We start from the raw sequence: 15,840 nt of genomic DNA, 5'->3' as shown, positions 1-15,840 counted from the left end.
GATTTTGGATTTGTTGTACTTTATAGACCAAATACGGGATGAGCCAGGAGTCAGAATGGTTTATTAATATGTCACTATAATTTTATTAGTTTTCCTAAATGATTAGCCAGTCTATTGTTAGCTGATCTATTGTCTTTCTCCCAGTGTTTTTTTGAAACAATTTTTATCTATGAACCAGATTATTTGGATAACAGTGATTGCAATTAATGATGTGGGAGCAGGCAAATATGCTCCCCTTATGTTGTGGGTTCAGAATTAAGGCAGGGAATCCAAACGCATGCAGTTCAAGTTAACCACATGGTCTAATGCAGTCCTGGCGGTGCAGAAGCTTACTGTGTCCATGTGTTTCCACCAGCAATTACTTTCCCAGCTGCTGTTGGAAGAAAAAGGGAAGCTCACCAAGTGGAATGGCTTGTAGGCACCAAAGATAACCCATTGCTGCTTGAGATGGTTGCTTTAGACATTAGTCTGACCATGAAGCAAGTGGGCTTGAAAGCATTAGGAATAGAGAAAGTCATTAAAAGATCATAATCATATTCAAAGTATTTTTTGTGCTTTTTTCGCCCAGCTGTGTTAGTAATAGCTTGGTCAGACTTAAGCAGAAAGCCTATTGAATCCATTAGCTGTAGGTCACTGATTCAGGCAGATTAACAGCAGCAGAAACGCGCGTTAAGTGCGGGGTGAGTCACTGGTGTCTGTCTGGCTACTCCTGGCCTTCCCCTGGCACTTAAAGCCCATGTCAGTCACTTCTTGGCAGTCACAGTGGCACCACTGAGTGAGGGGGTCATGGAGACTAAACCATCCATTCCTCCCGAAGTGCTCCCTTAAGGAAAAGGTGGGAGTATGTCTGGGAAGCTTGAAAGAACGTTGCTCCAGATCTATGGAAATGTGGAAAGCTTCAGGAAAAAGAACTGTTAACACAATTTGGGGCATAGAACAGACCATGTTTGACTGAATTATTGTAAGCAGACTTTGAAACGAGAATCCTAGTATGTTGAAACTCCTGCATAACAATCTGCAACATAAACTTACATTGCTTTGTTACATTATCTCTTGATGATGAAGTTTTTTCATCTGGTCTCTTGACAATGACTCATTGATGAAATATCTTATGTGATTCAAATAACCAGAAAAATTGAATACTAGTTTCTTTGTTCAAGAAGGAAACCCACAAAAAGAGATGAAAAGGACATGAGCCTCGTTATCTGTGTTTGAATTTTGGCTTTCCAGTATTTTCAAGTACAAGAGCCAGTTTCTCATCCCATGTCACTTCACAAAATATTGATATACAGTGTATCTTACCTACCCGGTCTTCGATCACTGTGTCAATATCTGGTCTCTTTATACAAACCAGTGATTTTTTCTTTTAGTAATACCTCATTATGGAAACCCATTCCGTTGCAGGCACTGCATATTCCTGCAAAGGAGAAGAATGGCGGCTGTAGATCTGCTCTTGGTAGTAAAAATGTATAGATATTTTATTATATTCTCAGAGATTTGAAAATCACAGCACAATCTAACACGTTTCTTGTCTGGCAGAATAAATTGCATATTAGTGGGTTTTTTGGGGTTTTTTTTTTGGTTATGTGGTTTGATTGTTTGTTTGTTTATTTTCAAGATCGGTGTAAAGAAAAACAAGAAGAAATCCAGGAAATGGAGAATATTAGGTAAATATCAGATGAGCATGACTACTTGTGTTGTTAATTTAGCCTCACCATAGCATGAGAGGTGTCTGATCAACTGGAAATCTGAGCGATTTAATGAATAATTATAATAATTATAAAAGAAAGATACACAGAATCTAAGTAATACACATATTTCCCCCCACCCTTGGCAGGTCCCCTGTGCTGTCATCACAGTTGCAGCTTTTTGAGACACTTCTACATCACTGACCCCTCTAGTAACGTCACAGACCCAAATCCACACGGACTCTTTTGCTGCCATGTCACATTTACTTAATTGGTTTTCGACTGTCACACCACAGCTGCTTTTGATATTGCCCAACCAACATTTTTCTCACTCGGCAAACATGTTTCACATTATGTTTACTCCAGATCAACAGGCATTCATTTTTCTATCAGATGGAACTTCCAGCCCCTAGTCTCAAGTGCTGTAGGCTCCTTTCTCTCAGCTCTTGCTTTCTGGCTGCATAATATTTTTCCAATCAAACGTTGCTTCCGGCCTTTACTCAGAAGCTAAGTGCAAATCACTGTGAGATATGTGAAATGAAGTTTAGGTTATTACTGAGCATTGTAGCTTTCCTTAAGGCATCTCTTCCCTTCCCCACACAAATTTACATGTTAATATTAATCATTGTCATTTGTTTACGGTCAAGGAGACACTGACCTCCACTGGGGTTTACAGTCCTTGTCTCAAACAGCCTGTTTGGCAGGATTTGCTGTTTTTCTGTCTATGCTGCTATTGTTTGGCTCTTTCAGCATGTAGCAGAGGCTGGGAGGGGGCTCCTTCTATCCCAGGATGGTCCATGGACCCGGGAAGGAGTTCTCTGCGCCTTCCCAGTGTGGCCATGAGGGTGCCCTTTGGAGGCTCTGCTTAGGCAGATGTGGCATAGCTTTGACCTCAGCTGAGGAGCACACCAATTATTTAGTTATGGAAAAATGTTGCACAAGAATAACATGGAGGAATTTTGTGTCACAGAAATGCTGTTATTCAAAGATAGGTATCTGCAATGTTTTTGTTCAGTTTGAGGCCACTTTCACAGATACACAAAGCAGCTGGTCTGCACCTGGTTTGTATCTAAAAAACCCTTTGCTCATGAATAACTACAGGACTAAAAATAACATTGCAGGTCTAATCTACTCACACTCATAAAACCTCAGCTTTGCTATAGGTTCCCTGGAATAAGGGATGAAGCAATTTTGTCAAGTTTTAATGCAGAATAATTTTATATTTACATTATTAAAAGCAGAGTATAAGGCCAAGAATGTGTATAGCCAGACATTGTTTGAGGGGTTTGAAAACACAATTTCATGTTTATTTTTCTGTCTGGAAGGTGGTTGATAATCCTGACAATCACCCCACAGTCTGGCTGTTGGGTTTGCAATGGCAGCTGTTCTTATTGCCAGTCTGGATCTTCATTAGTTAGACTCAAGTTACAATTAAGAAAAAATAGAATATGTCTCATAGCAAAAAGGAGATTCCATGAAAATAAAACCATTAGGGTTAGATACCTTCCCACAGAGATGTTTTTGTAGTGTCTTATTTTTGGGTTTGTGTGTCTTCTGCTCTTCCTGACAGACGGAAGCAACAAGTGTACAGTCACTCTAGTCAATAATGTAGTCCTCCAATGATTCCATTTTCTGTGACAGCAATCAGAAATAAAATGCCTTTTTATTGGAGTCCACCTGCTTTGTTTAAAATACTGATAGCAGTTTTGTTCTTTTTGCTTTTTTGCACAATCCTCAAAAACATCTCTTTCATCCTGGGTATGAGAAGGAAATCATGGACTTAAGCAGAGGTCTTTAATATGAGAACTACATTTTACTTGGGAGAATAACATCATGTGGCAGGGCTATGACAACAATAACACCTCTACTGCCAGAAAACACTTAACCTGGGTGGCTCAGCTGGCCCCAAATATTTAAGAGCATTTTCCTTATACTGTAAATTCCCTGTGGTACATTATTTTCTACTGAGAGCTAATAACTACCCTGTCTGTAAAGCAACTGGTCTTAAGTTTATTAGCCTGCAAGACAGAAAAAATAACAGACACATATCACTGACATTTAACAAAGATATGTTTCATGGGTTTCTGTATTTTTTCATATGCACCACACGTTTCTCTTCAGTTAGAAAAACACATTTTGAACCACATTCTGAGTAACTTCTTACAAAGCAAAGCACATTTTCCAAAAAGTCCGTAATGCTTCACCAAATACTGAGTCCCTTTTAAGAAAGTTCTGAAGGTTTTTGCAAAAGAAATAACAGGTCAGCTTCCCCTGGGAAAGCTGTTTCACCCTTGCCACAGCAGCCATACTCTTCCTTGACATCACCCTGTTCCTGCGCTGAAGTGGAAATGGTTGCACAAATGACTTTTGTCTGAAAGTGACTTCTCCAGACAACATAAATCCCCATCTACACTTCCTTAAGTGCATCTTCTTGTGATAACAGCAAGTTACACCTGAACTTGCCAAGGTCACAGTAAATCACAGATACCATGGAAAAAATGAAGGAAAAAACATGGCATGTTTGGCAAAAAATATTTCTATTTTTAAACTGGACTCTGCAAGTTTTGGAATGTGTATTTCAGCGTGCAAAGAATTCAAGATATTGCTCCTCCCAAGTGAGTCAGCTTTTGGTTTGAGCCATGTGGAACTTCAAAAGCTGAAGCTGAATGTTGAGAAAGTCCTCCTTGGGGGCCTGGCACTCTACGGAAGTCATGGCAAATGTTTTGTTACTTGAACGAGAATGGGAACAAGCCTGGGATTATTCTTTTTTAAAGCCCACAGAGAAGTCCAAATACCGGTTGCCCTGGCTAGTAATAAGAAAAATTCAAAGGAGAACAATAGTTGTACATCCTGGAATGCCAATATTAACATCAAGGACTACAGTCCCAAGCTCTCAGTAAAATGAAAAGCAGAGGGTCTAATTTTCTTTTTATGTGACCCAAACACACACAAGGTTGCCCAAAAGCCTGACTAGCTGGTACCTTAGAGGACAAGGAACTGGGATAAAAAAAATCCAGAAATGATCTGAGCTCCACACTAAAGGGAAGCTTTGACATGTCAGAACGTTAACTTTATTTTTCTGGATGAGTGGCTGTTGTTAATTTGTAGAGGACTTTTTTGGCTGCCATACTTGTGGAAAAAGCATAGAACATTGGGAAATGTTTGCAAAATGTGGATGGTAGAACCTTGGGTTTTATTTGGAGAGTTTCCCGGGCATTACAGAAATGAAAGCTTTTATATCTTGAATTTGAAATAAGATGGCTTTTAATGAGCTATTTCAAAGTGCCACATCTAGAATTTAGCATTCAGGGTGCTTAGAAAAATTTGCTTGTCCCTTACAATCTGCCAGTAGAGCAAAGTTTCCAAACAGCAAAAAGGATTTCCTAAGATGTTGTGAAAATTCATGTGAGAAATGCAGAGTAGGATTCCACACGGAATTAACCCACTGAAGATGTTCCAGGCAGCCTTATAGGATATATCTGCCATTCCACATTCTTTAATTGCTGCCAGATAACACAGTACATCTGGTATTTCCCTTGTCTTGGGTTATTTTATGACGGCACCAATTTCAGGCTTTGGAGTATCCTGCGTCACAGATTCTGTTTTACCTTAAAACCGTCAAGGATCGTGGTGATGCAAACTGTTGTAATGAATAAACACTGTTGCTATTTACAGTATTTTATCTCTGGATGTAACCCTTAAATTAAGAATTACTGTCTGAGAGAACCCAAGGACAAATATGTACATATTCATAAATTTCAGATAAGGGCATGTTGGACGTTGAAAGCCTTTGCATTCTTTTTCCACAGAGAGCAGTAGCAGCAACAAAACTGTGGTGCCTGCAGAATTGGGTGGAGATGTGTTCCCAGGTTCATGGGTGTCTTGTCCCCTCCACTTTGCAGCAGTTACTTCAGTCAGTGGAGGGTTTCTTTCTCTAGCACTGTAGACTCATTTCCACCCAGCTCCTGACTCTGTGGCAGACAATGACAGGAGGAGAAAAAGGGTATTTGGGTATATAACGTATAAAGCTTCTGCCCACCTTTTTTTCCAGTTTTCTAAGAATTTCTCTTTTTTGTGGTTTTTCATAGGCTTTCAACAATAATTTTGAAGGTCTACTGATTTAGAATTAAATGTAACTGGTACTTTTTCCAGAGTGCTTTGAGATTATGGTGCCAAGTTTCTTCTGCTTTATGTAGTCACTAAATGAATGCAGAAGAGTTTGCATCCTTTGGCCCACTCAGGCAGAAGTAAGATCAACACAGCTGGGGAGGAGAAGGTGTCAAAAATAGCTTAAAATCTGAGGGGCTGGTTCTTTAGAATTGAGAGTTCATCTTCCATCTCTTTGTGCTTAGAGGAAACATTTGTGTGGTTGACTGGAGAAAATTTACAGATCGTGGAGGTAAACTTGGGGCTTCCAGTCAGCCCTGCGTCTGTCTGCACGTCCTGCTCACATCCTCAATCACACGTGATTGATGTGTGCTGCGTTAATTGTGGGTAAACAGTCCTGTATGTGTGGTTGACCAAATAGTTTTGCTTCAACCAGTACACATCCTAGGCCAATAAAAAAATAACTTAATACTGCCACCAAGCACAGTGGTTTCCTGTAAAAGCTAGAGAATGCAGTTTGTAATTTGAAACTGTTGTGCAAATGCAGACATGTATTTGTTGAAGGGTTTTCCCATACCATCTGAAGGGGAAGAAAAATACAAATTTTTGGATGTTTCCCAGTTTGTTTTTAAAAATTTATCATAGTCTTACAGTCAAAACTCTGAACTTTAATAAAAATACAATTCAGAGTTCATAGATTTATTTCTCCTTTCAATTTTTGAAAAATTTTTGCTTAATTTATCCCTTTTTTAAACTTAAATTGATCTTTGATAAAATGCCACTTATGCTACCTTTAGTGTATAAACATAAGGACTACGGGCTTGAGTTCCAAATTTCTGAAGTTTTAAATATTTATTCAGATGAGTCTCTTTAGGAGAACATATTTTTAATTAACTTTTTGAAATGCTAACATATGGCAAAATTTACCCGTTGAAGTTCAGCAGTCTACTTCTATTCTTTTTTCACCCTCTGAGAAAATGAAGACATTTAAAAGCGCACTGTTATGTATATATATTTATACTATCCCTGGCCTCTGAAATGGGCCAAAATTCATGCAGTGCTGAGTGAGTGGTTATGGAATCCAATCTACATGGAAAAAGCCATAGAAAAAGCCTTTACATTTGAGAAAGGCAGAAAAAAGATCTAAAAATTTTAGTGATTCTGTCTTTTGGTGTCATTGGGCAGTAAGAATTTACACATAAACCCCTGCTGTGAGGAATCTATTTTCAGCTTTTAGCAGGACAAGGAAAATGGTGTGGGCTACAGTAATGTAATATTTACCTTACAGTCTGTATTTTGTGGCATTTAAAACATATTTGACTGGTTCTAAAGGAGCACTCTGGGTTCCCTCAATTTTATCATTACAGGAAAATAATTATTCCCTAAAATTGGGAAAGCTTCAATATCCAAAGACTCTTTCCTTGATTCTACTTGCAGGAGAAAGGTTTATAAAAATATGTGTCATAGTTATAACAATTTTCTTTTCCCACAGAATTGTCCCATAAATGACATTATCACTATACTTGGAACAGCAATTTGCACATTATATCTGCCTAAAACAATTTGGGACATTCATTTTCCCTCACTATTGTAGTCTGTAAATGGAGTGACACCATGAATGGGAGAGTCTATAAATGACTGCTAATTATGTGGCCAGACTGAGTCAATTGGGATGAGTTCTTATTTTACCTTAAATGATAACTTCAGTTCTTACCTGACACAATGAAATAATTCATGATGACAGCAACAATTAATAATAGGATAATATAAATTTTAAATGATACTTCCAGGGTTTATACATGTGATACATGAAATTTATATCATGATAAATTATCTAGGGGAAATGATTTCTTTACGGTTTTTTTCTATTTTTATTTCACAGACAGGAACAGAAAAAATAAGTGCATTATAGGACAAATGCTGCTGACAATGGGATAAATAACTTACAAATAAACTCTTTAGTCTCTACTTAAATTGGACTGGGTTTGAATTTAATTATGCTTATAATGGAATATTAATATATATTTATTTTAAACTAAAAATGAAATAAACACATCATAACCTGTGCTTAAGATGAAAAGTCATCTATAAATTTTACTCAATACAGTTCAGTTTGTTACTGATGTAAAAGCCAAGTTGTTAATTTGAAAAGAAGAAAAAGAATTGCACATTTTTGGATTTAATATGGTTTCAGGAACTTCAGGCTTGTTTATGATTTGTTTTTGTCTGATAAAAATCTAAAAATAAGTATGAAATAGGATAAAACTTTTCCATATAATAAACTTCATTTAGAGGTCTTGTGCAGGCTGTACCAAGATGAACCTATAACTGAGCTTCTTGTGATGACCAGTAAGGTGGAATATTTGAAAGGTTTAACACAAAACCAGAAGATGAGCAAAACAAACCTAAAGAAATCCTTAACTTCTAGGTTCCTAGTCTCCTGCTGTTCTCATTTAGGTGGGCTTCAGCCCAGGAAAAATGTCTTTCTCACCAGGCACTTTAAGACTAAGATGTTTACGAGTGCTAGCATTAGAAGTGCATGCAAGCAACAGAAAATAGCTGAGATGAGATCAATAACTTTAAAAAACTGATAGTCATTTTTATACCAGTAATAAGATCAGTTATTTTTAGGATCCATTTAATACAAATATTTACAGGATAAAGATATTATGAATTGCAATGCATTACTGGTAAAAGCTGGGTATATTTTTTCTCAAGAAAAGGCTTCTCACAATAAGTAGATAGAAATATTTGTGTGCAAAGACATTTCAGAGGAATTGTAAATTGGATACAGTCTGTACTAAAGAAATTAGACTCTTCTTCCCATCTAGGACTAATAGAGCAAATCCCTTGAGGCTTTGTTTGAACAAATTCATCTCATGTAACAACTCTGAAAGTAAAATCTCTCGAAGTACAGGAAAAACACCATAGACACCACAGAGCTCTTTAGTCCCTTCACTGTTAGACCTTTCCTGATTTACTGCTGGACTAAACTCATTAACTGCTGGCTCTGTAATAGTCCCCAAACCAAATTTTACAGCTTCCATTTCAACTTCCGTTCTTCAGCTCAGCATTTGACCCACTGTCCTTGTTAAGTCCACATGAGTGCTGGCTTAATTTCAGGGGGAATACTGGGGCTTTTGATCTTGGGGAGATGGGGTGAGTTTTGCATTATTTAGCGAGCCTTACATCATCCAAAAGTATTAATGCAAAACCTTAGAAACAACAGATTCCTGGGAAAATAACAGTAATACTCTTCTGTCAAAAATCAGATTCATACCCACTATTTAAATAACCTGGTTTCTGACAGAAGGATTCTCTTATTAAAACACTGTAGCACCAGATTCCTCAGCAGTCTTTCTTCCACAAACCAATTTCTTTTGTGCTTGCCTCCACCTACGCTGCCACACCAGTGCAAATTATCATGATGATATTCTATTTCAGAATGGCATTTGTACCTTAGGAAATGGAAACCTAATGGAAAAATATTTATGGCATATTTATATGAAAATGGTCTGCAAAAATAACTGTAAACAAAATCTTCGAGCCTGGGTGACAGAATGATTTGCACTCCATTTAAATAGGATTTTTTTTTTTCTAAATTGATACATTGATATTTCCAGCTAATGGAAAATATGTTATTTTGAAAGTTATGTGAAAGTTAGGAGCGGGTTTGCCTAAGAAGTCCAGCTTTAGGACTAAAATGCAAAAATGCTTTGTTATTTTTATTTAAAATTCCTTAGTACTGACAAGCAGGACTTTGATAATGGATCTGGCATGTGGAAAATTATAGTAACTTTTGCTACAGAAACCATGAAACCAGATTACTTTGACCTGAATGGTTGTTCAAGACCTCATCCCTACCCATTTTTAGGAAATAAAGACATGGTGGTTTATATCATTAAGTTGGCTAAACTCCAAGGTAAAAACTTATATCTTAAAAATATCTTCACAGATTGTGACCAGAAGTTTCCTTTTTAGCTGTGGAAGCACTGTACAGAAAGGATGGAAGTAAGCGGTGAGTAAAACACTGGTTTGTGTTACACATTAACATATGTCAATATCAGGTGCTGAGAGGTAGATCTGAGGAGTGTAATCGAAAAATTGCCAGAAAGAGTGAGGGTAAAGAGCAAGAACTGTATATGTAACCTGTGTGTCTATCTGCATAAAGATAATTATCAACATTAAATAACACTAAACTTCATATTTCCATGCAGTGAGGGCACAGGCTGACTCCCAGCCCCCGCTGCACGTGCACAGGGATGCTTTGTATTAGAAGAGCCTTTCCTCCCCTTGGGAACAGTCAAGGTCTAATCTCATTTTCATTACAGGATTGCAGGGTTTATGTCCTCTCAGTCCTAGTCCTAAGCATTTTGTGCAGCTGGTGCCAAGAGAACTATTTGACTAGGAATTGTTACTGCTTTATGGATTTCCCCCTCTCCTCCCCCACATTGATAAAACTGACTCCATATAATTTATTAAATATTAAATAAGTATTAAATAAGCTGATAATTTGCAGTGATAGCTATACAATACTTAATGATACCTAAATCTCTTCTATCTAAGGTGTTATAGTTACTAAGAAAAAAATGAGAACACAAATAAAAATATTTTTACCAACCTCACCTTGACTATGCAAAGAAAGAACTTTGAAGCAGAGCTCAGTTTATTAACATAAAAATTTTGAGGGCTTTTGTCACATAATAATCCTCAGCAATATTTTTTTTTCCTTGTAAACAATAGCAAGGCCCCTGGGGATCTATTACAGAAGTGAGGGTATTATACTGCATTTCAGTGCATCTATGTATCAGTTTTTGTCATTAGTGTTGGTCTTTGTTGGTTTGTGGCTCAACAGATTTAAACTTTTGAGACCTAGAATTAGGGTGTTCTCTGTAAAAAGTTCTCACCAAAATACACAATTTGGCTGATTTTGAATTTCTGGCTTTGGTTGCTTTGGTAGGGATACAAATATAAGAAGAAAAGACCACCAAAAGAAGTTGCACCAGCTAGAAGATAGTCACCAGTTCTCTCAATGCTCCCTCTTTTGAGAAGCAGGATAAAGCTCTGAAAGTGGAAGATCATCACGTTGTGTTTTTAGGTCTGTCTGCTCACTGGCAGTAGCTTAGGCAGCAGAGAGTCCTGTGATGCTTTCCAAACATCACTTTGTATGTCATCCACCCAACTCTTTCTCAAATAGTTGGTGGGGAAGTGGGTTATACAGTCAATTTATATGATGGTCATTAAGAAACATATCTGTTAAATTTTCATATTTTCAAGGAACCAAAGCATGTCTGTCCAAAAACATAAGCAGACTATTTCATAGAAGACCTGACCAAGAAAATATTATTCCTAAGTTATGAATTGTAAAATGGAACAATGAACTTTGTGCATGAAATAAGATCTTGTCCAAGGTGGAAAATTTTGTGGAGCTGGATATAGATATGAATTTTTACTGTATCAACACCTACCACATCTCTCCTACCTATCTTTTAGTGGAATGCATTTATTTTATGTCCTAGACTTGGGTGGTTGTTTAAACCCCGCACCCCCCCAACGATTCCTCAAGAAATTTACACTCCAAATGAAGCCACCATAGGACATGAAAATAACAAACAAATGGGAGGGTAGGAAATTAAATACAGGAGGTAAAGTAAATAAAAATATAGCACCAGAGCTCCAGCTGCTGGAAATTAGTGTAGTCCTATTGAAGTCTATGCAATTACACTGACTGAGCAATTGCTTCACTACTTTTATTTATTTTACCCTTTGTTCTCTCCCTTCGTTTGAGCTTTGAGTCAATTTAAACTGAGCTGAATTAACATCCGTGAAGAGCAGTCCTAATGTGAATCCTGTTATGGGTCTGTGGGGAGAGGGAAGGGGCAGGGTGGGGAGCTTCTGAGGAAGCCTTTCAGAGAAGAGAGTCAGTGTGTCCCGAGACTATGGCTGTGCACACTCTCATGTTTGCTCTGTGTTTGCCTCCTTTTCACCTTTTTCCCCCCCCAGGGGGAGGTCTCACTTTTTGTGTGGGTAGGAGGATGCGACAGGGCACCACATTTTCAGGGAAGGCAAGCCAGCCATCAAATAAGGTATTAGCAGAGATGGTGGGGTCATAGCCACACTCCATAAAAACACAAAAATCAAGTGGTTTTCCCTTCCCCAAGGATTTCTCCAGCCTGGCCTCAACCCTGTCTCCAGTGAGCCTGAAAGCAGAACTCAAATGTCCATCACTGTGCAGGGTGGGTAGTGAGTGGACCAAATCTGAACTGTGGCATCAGGAGATCACCAAGAGGAAAAGGGAGATGAGCCCATAGGGAATGCATGGTGTGGGGTGGCAGCTGTGTAAATTATCACAATAGTGGGGAAATAATGGTGACTGCAAAGTTATAGTTTGTAATAAATGGAGTTTTTTCTGAGTTGGTTAAAATGGGTTTAAGGTAATGGTGGGATTTTTTTTTTTTTATAATGACTTTTCTAATTTTAACTTGGAAAGCAAAATTTATCCTTTTTGTTAGAGCTCCATGAATAAATTGATGACTGTTTTGGAATTAATTTCCAGTACAAATGACATTTCTTATCCAGATTTTATTTCCTGTAGTTGTTGTACAATAATTCTCTCCTGAGTCAGACTCGATCCATTGCTCATTCAGTGCTTAAATATATATAAGTTTGTACATCATTGCTCATAAATACATTAAAAGAACATTAATCTGTGAAGTTCTATGAAGCAAAGAGTGTTAACACTAAGTGGATTTGCAGTTCTAGTTCATATGCCTTTTGCATTAAGGTGCAGCCTTTAATTACATGTTCACACATACTCTAGACAGCTTCCTACTTTCGTCTTTTCATTATTCACTGCAGAGTCATTTCTGTCTTTAAGGCTGGAATTAAATGTGGAATTGTACATTTACTTTTAGCTTCATTTAGGACATCCATCAATGTACCAGCAAAGTACCTGGAGAATATTAAGGCGTTTATCTCCTTTTGACATACAGGGCTGCTATTTCCATCTTACAGAGGGAGACCTTTAGGAGAGGAAGAAAGGTGTTTAATGATATCAAGGCAGATTTAACCTGGCTAAAAAAAAATAGAGAGAGAGAAAGAGAAGATGCTTAGAGGACAGAGTATCTTAAATTCAGGACTGATCTTCATTTCCTGGGATGAAACAGCATCTATTTAGAGGTGTGTGTGTTTTTAGTAGAAAAAAAAGCAACTCAGTCTGAACAAAATGCCATTATCTGCAAATGTAACAATGTCACTACACAGCACTGTGAGGGATTTGGCTGAGAAGAATTTTTTACATAGATGTTAACCAACTGAGCTGTCAAGCTGCCTTTTCTAAAGCTCAGTCTCAAGGGATGTGGCTGTTGCTGAGGTTGGCCATGAGACTGAGGAGCTCATTGCCCTCCTGCTGATGAACACTAGAAATTGTGGGCTTCCTGACTGAGGTCACAGCCCCATGAGCTCAGGGGGTTTTTCAGACCCAAACGAAATTTCACAGTAGAAGGGAAAGGCAATTTTGTGACCTGTTTGGCATGACTCTCTCCATGCCAAAAATTGAAAGGATTACTGCAAACAATGAAAGTGTTGAACTTGAAATAATTTTGTATGACATAAAGTATAAGACAACCCAGATATCAAGGTGTATTTTAACTACTAAAACACTTTTTCACCAAATATGTCTTCAGCTATGTGTAGTGTAATAGCCTTGGTATCAGATGCCTAATTCAAAATGCATTTCACTATTGGGACAAAAAGCAGAAAATTATTTATAATAAAGAATTCTAGAAAGCAAACCAAGATAATATTTATCATTAGTTGTCCTGTATGATCTAATAGTCTTTTTGACTCTTCAGATTTTTTATTAGATAGGTAATAAACAGGTATTTATTTTAAGCATTAAACACCTAAATTTGAAGGGAAAACTTGGATATGCTGTTATAGTAAAAAGTGCTAGTTGGTGAAGTTTCTACTCATGTTGAAATATGAATTGTAAGCATCCTTCTTTAAATATATTGTCTCAAGATTTTATATTCCTGATGGTCTTGTGTTACTCAGCCCACCATATATCTGTGAAGAGGTAAGTATTGAAAATCATGTCACTGTAGAGGGTTCCGATTTTTCATTATTCATTCTCAGTTCATTAGTATTACAGGTGGAATTATAGTCAGATACTTTTGTTGCCTCCATGAAAATGGAGAGATTTAATAAACCTTCTTTTCCTGTGATGTATATCTCTTGCAGAGAAAGCCACCAACTTGGTTGCATGTGTGATAATTTAGTAGAATATACAACAGATAGTAGCTATCGTGCATGATTATCAACACAACCTGGCAGCAGCTGAGGATCTAAAAGAGTGTCTTAATTCATGAAATATGTAAACAAAACATTGAGCTTTATTTTACATATGGATCCCCTACACATTATTTTCCCATTCTGTTGAAAACCATGATTATATCTGATGTGTACTAATGGGAAAGAAATGCATAATCTAACTGTAAAGCAGGTGGAGCCATGGGTTTTTCACATGTGTGGCATTAAGTAAAGCGGAGCAGTGGTAAAAATCACAGAATCACAAAATTGTTAAGGTTGGAAAAGACCTCTAAGATCATCGAGTCCAACCATAAGTCTGAGGTTTTGGTGAGGTATGGAGTGAGAGAAAGAGAAAAAAGGTGAGGGAAAGGGCCCAGGAGGAAACTCAGGAAGGGAAAGTGAAAGATGTTATCTCGTTGTTATTGGTATATGTGTCCCTTTACTTCAAAGCCCTTTTTGAAGCTGGCAGTGATTTCACGGCTTTCACGGACCCGTGACTGCGATCAGTGACAGTCTCGTGCTTCTGCAGAGGATTTTCTTTCGTATGACAAAATACCCAGTGGGAAAATGGTACTGGAGAGCCAGGTGTCAGCTACAACAGTGCTCTGTTTTCATCCCACGTGGAGATCTGCAGCTCCTGCTCCTTGCAGCCAGCCCGTGGGCTGCCCTAATTGCTAACATGCTCCGGTAGCCGTGCGCGGCGTGCCAGGAGTGAAACCCTACCTGTGATCTCTGAGAGATAAAGTGCAAGGGAACAAATGCATGAAGTAAAGCTTCAGGAATTCTAGTAAAACCAGGTGAAAACTAAGAGAAGATGAAATGAGAACTAAAGTGAAATTGGGCCTGAACCTGAATTTTGAGGCACATGAAAATGTATTTCTTCTCTCTCAAAAGCAGAGGTGTGTGGAAGAATATTCTGTACCCCCCCCTCGCCCCCCCCCCCCTTATTAGCTCTGTTCCTTTCCAATCAGAATTACAAGGAAGTGGTAGTCTTCCTGATTCAGCCTGGGAATTGGGAGAGTTAAACTTATTTTAAAATCCCTTGAGGAATATGCAGCAAATCTGATGAGCAGGATTCATGGAGCAGCTGCAGAAAAGCACACTGCAGGCTTGGTGAGCCTGGTATCCCCAGCACACATAACATGCAGAGCTCACTTTGTACTTGGGTCAGCTGTGTGGGTACCTGGTGCATCAATCTGGCCAGGATCAAATCCTTGTATCAGTGGGAAAAGAAATACTCTGTAAAAGTCAATACTAGTTCGCATGTGAGACTAAGAGTGCCCTGATTCCCTGATGTGGTACAGGTTGGATCATGTTCTGAGACTTATAGTTTGTTTTAGAGCCCTAGCCAAATTTGGTTTTTCTCATTCATTACAAAGGTGACTCTTGGTATCTTTTAACTCTCCAGTCTTTTCTGGAATGCTCTTAAATTCTTAGTTTTGATGCTATCTGGCTGCAAATAAACACTAGCTGTGCACTGCTTTAAGGAGTGTTTACTTTCGTCTGTAAAGCTACATCATATGGGCAGTCTAATAAAGTTCTGTCTCCAAAACAGTTTGATTTTAAAAAAAAAAAAAAAAAAAGTAGTTATTGGGTTTTTGGTTGATTTTGCTCTTTTACGATCTGTAGGAAAATAGCTAAGAAAAACGTTCTGGAAGCACATAAGGGAATTGCTGAGGAAATTCTATGCTATGGGTTGTATTTTTAATGTATCAACCCCAAAACACAGAAAAAC

The 15,840-nt window shown here is 38.0% G+C and overlaps 1 long non-coding RNA gene across 2 annotated transcripts in view; it reads left to right on the top strand.

The window, feature by feature from the left end:
- The first annotated feature begins 1,613 nt into the window (after positions 1-1,613).
- The window catches only part of LOC104693696, a 53,328-nt gene continuing 39,101 nt past the window's right edge, over positions 1,614-15,840 (top strand). For both annotated transcript variants that reach the window (XR_752597.4, XR_002047127.3), the window contains exons 1-2: positions 1,614-1,667; positions 9,751-9,813. This is a non-coding gene — a long non-coding RNA (uncharacterized LOC104693696). The remainder of the gene's footprint in view (positions 1,668-9,750; positions 9,814-15,840) is intronic.

This window comes from Corvus cornix, chromosome 4, assembly GCF_000738735.6.
Source record: "Corvus cornix cornix isolate S_Up_H32 chromosome 4, ASM73873v5, whole genome shotgun sequence".
In the NCBI taxonomy this organism is placed as follows: Eukaryota; Metazoa; Chordata; class Aves; order Passeriformes; family Corvidae; genus Corvus; species Corvus cornix.
The sequence above is the reverse complement of the archived record's forward strand: the minus strand, read 5'-3'. Positions and strand labels throughout refer to the sequence as shown.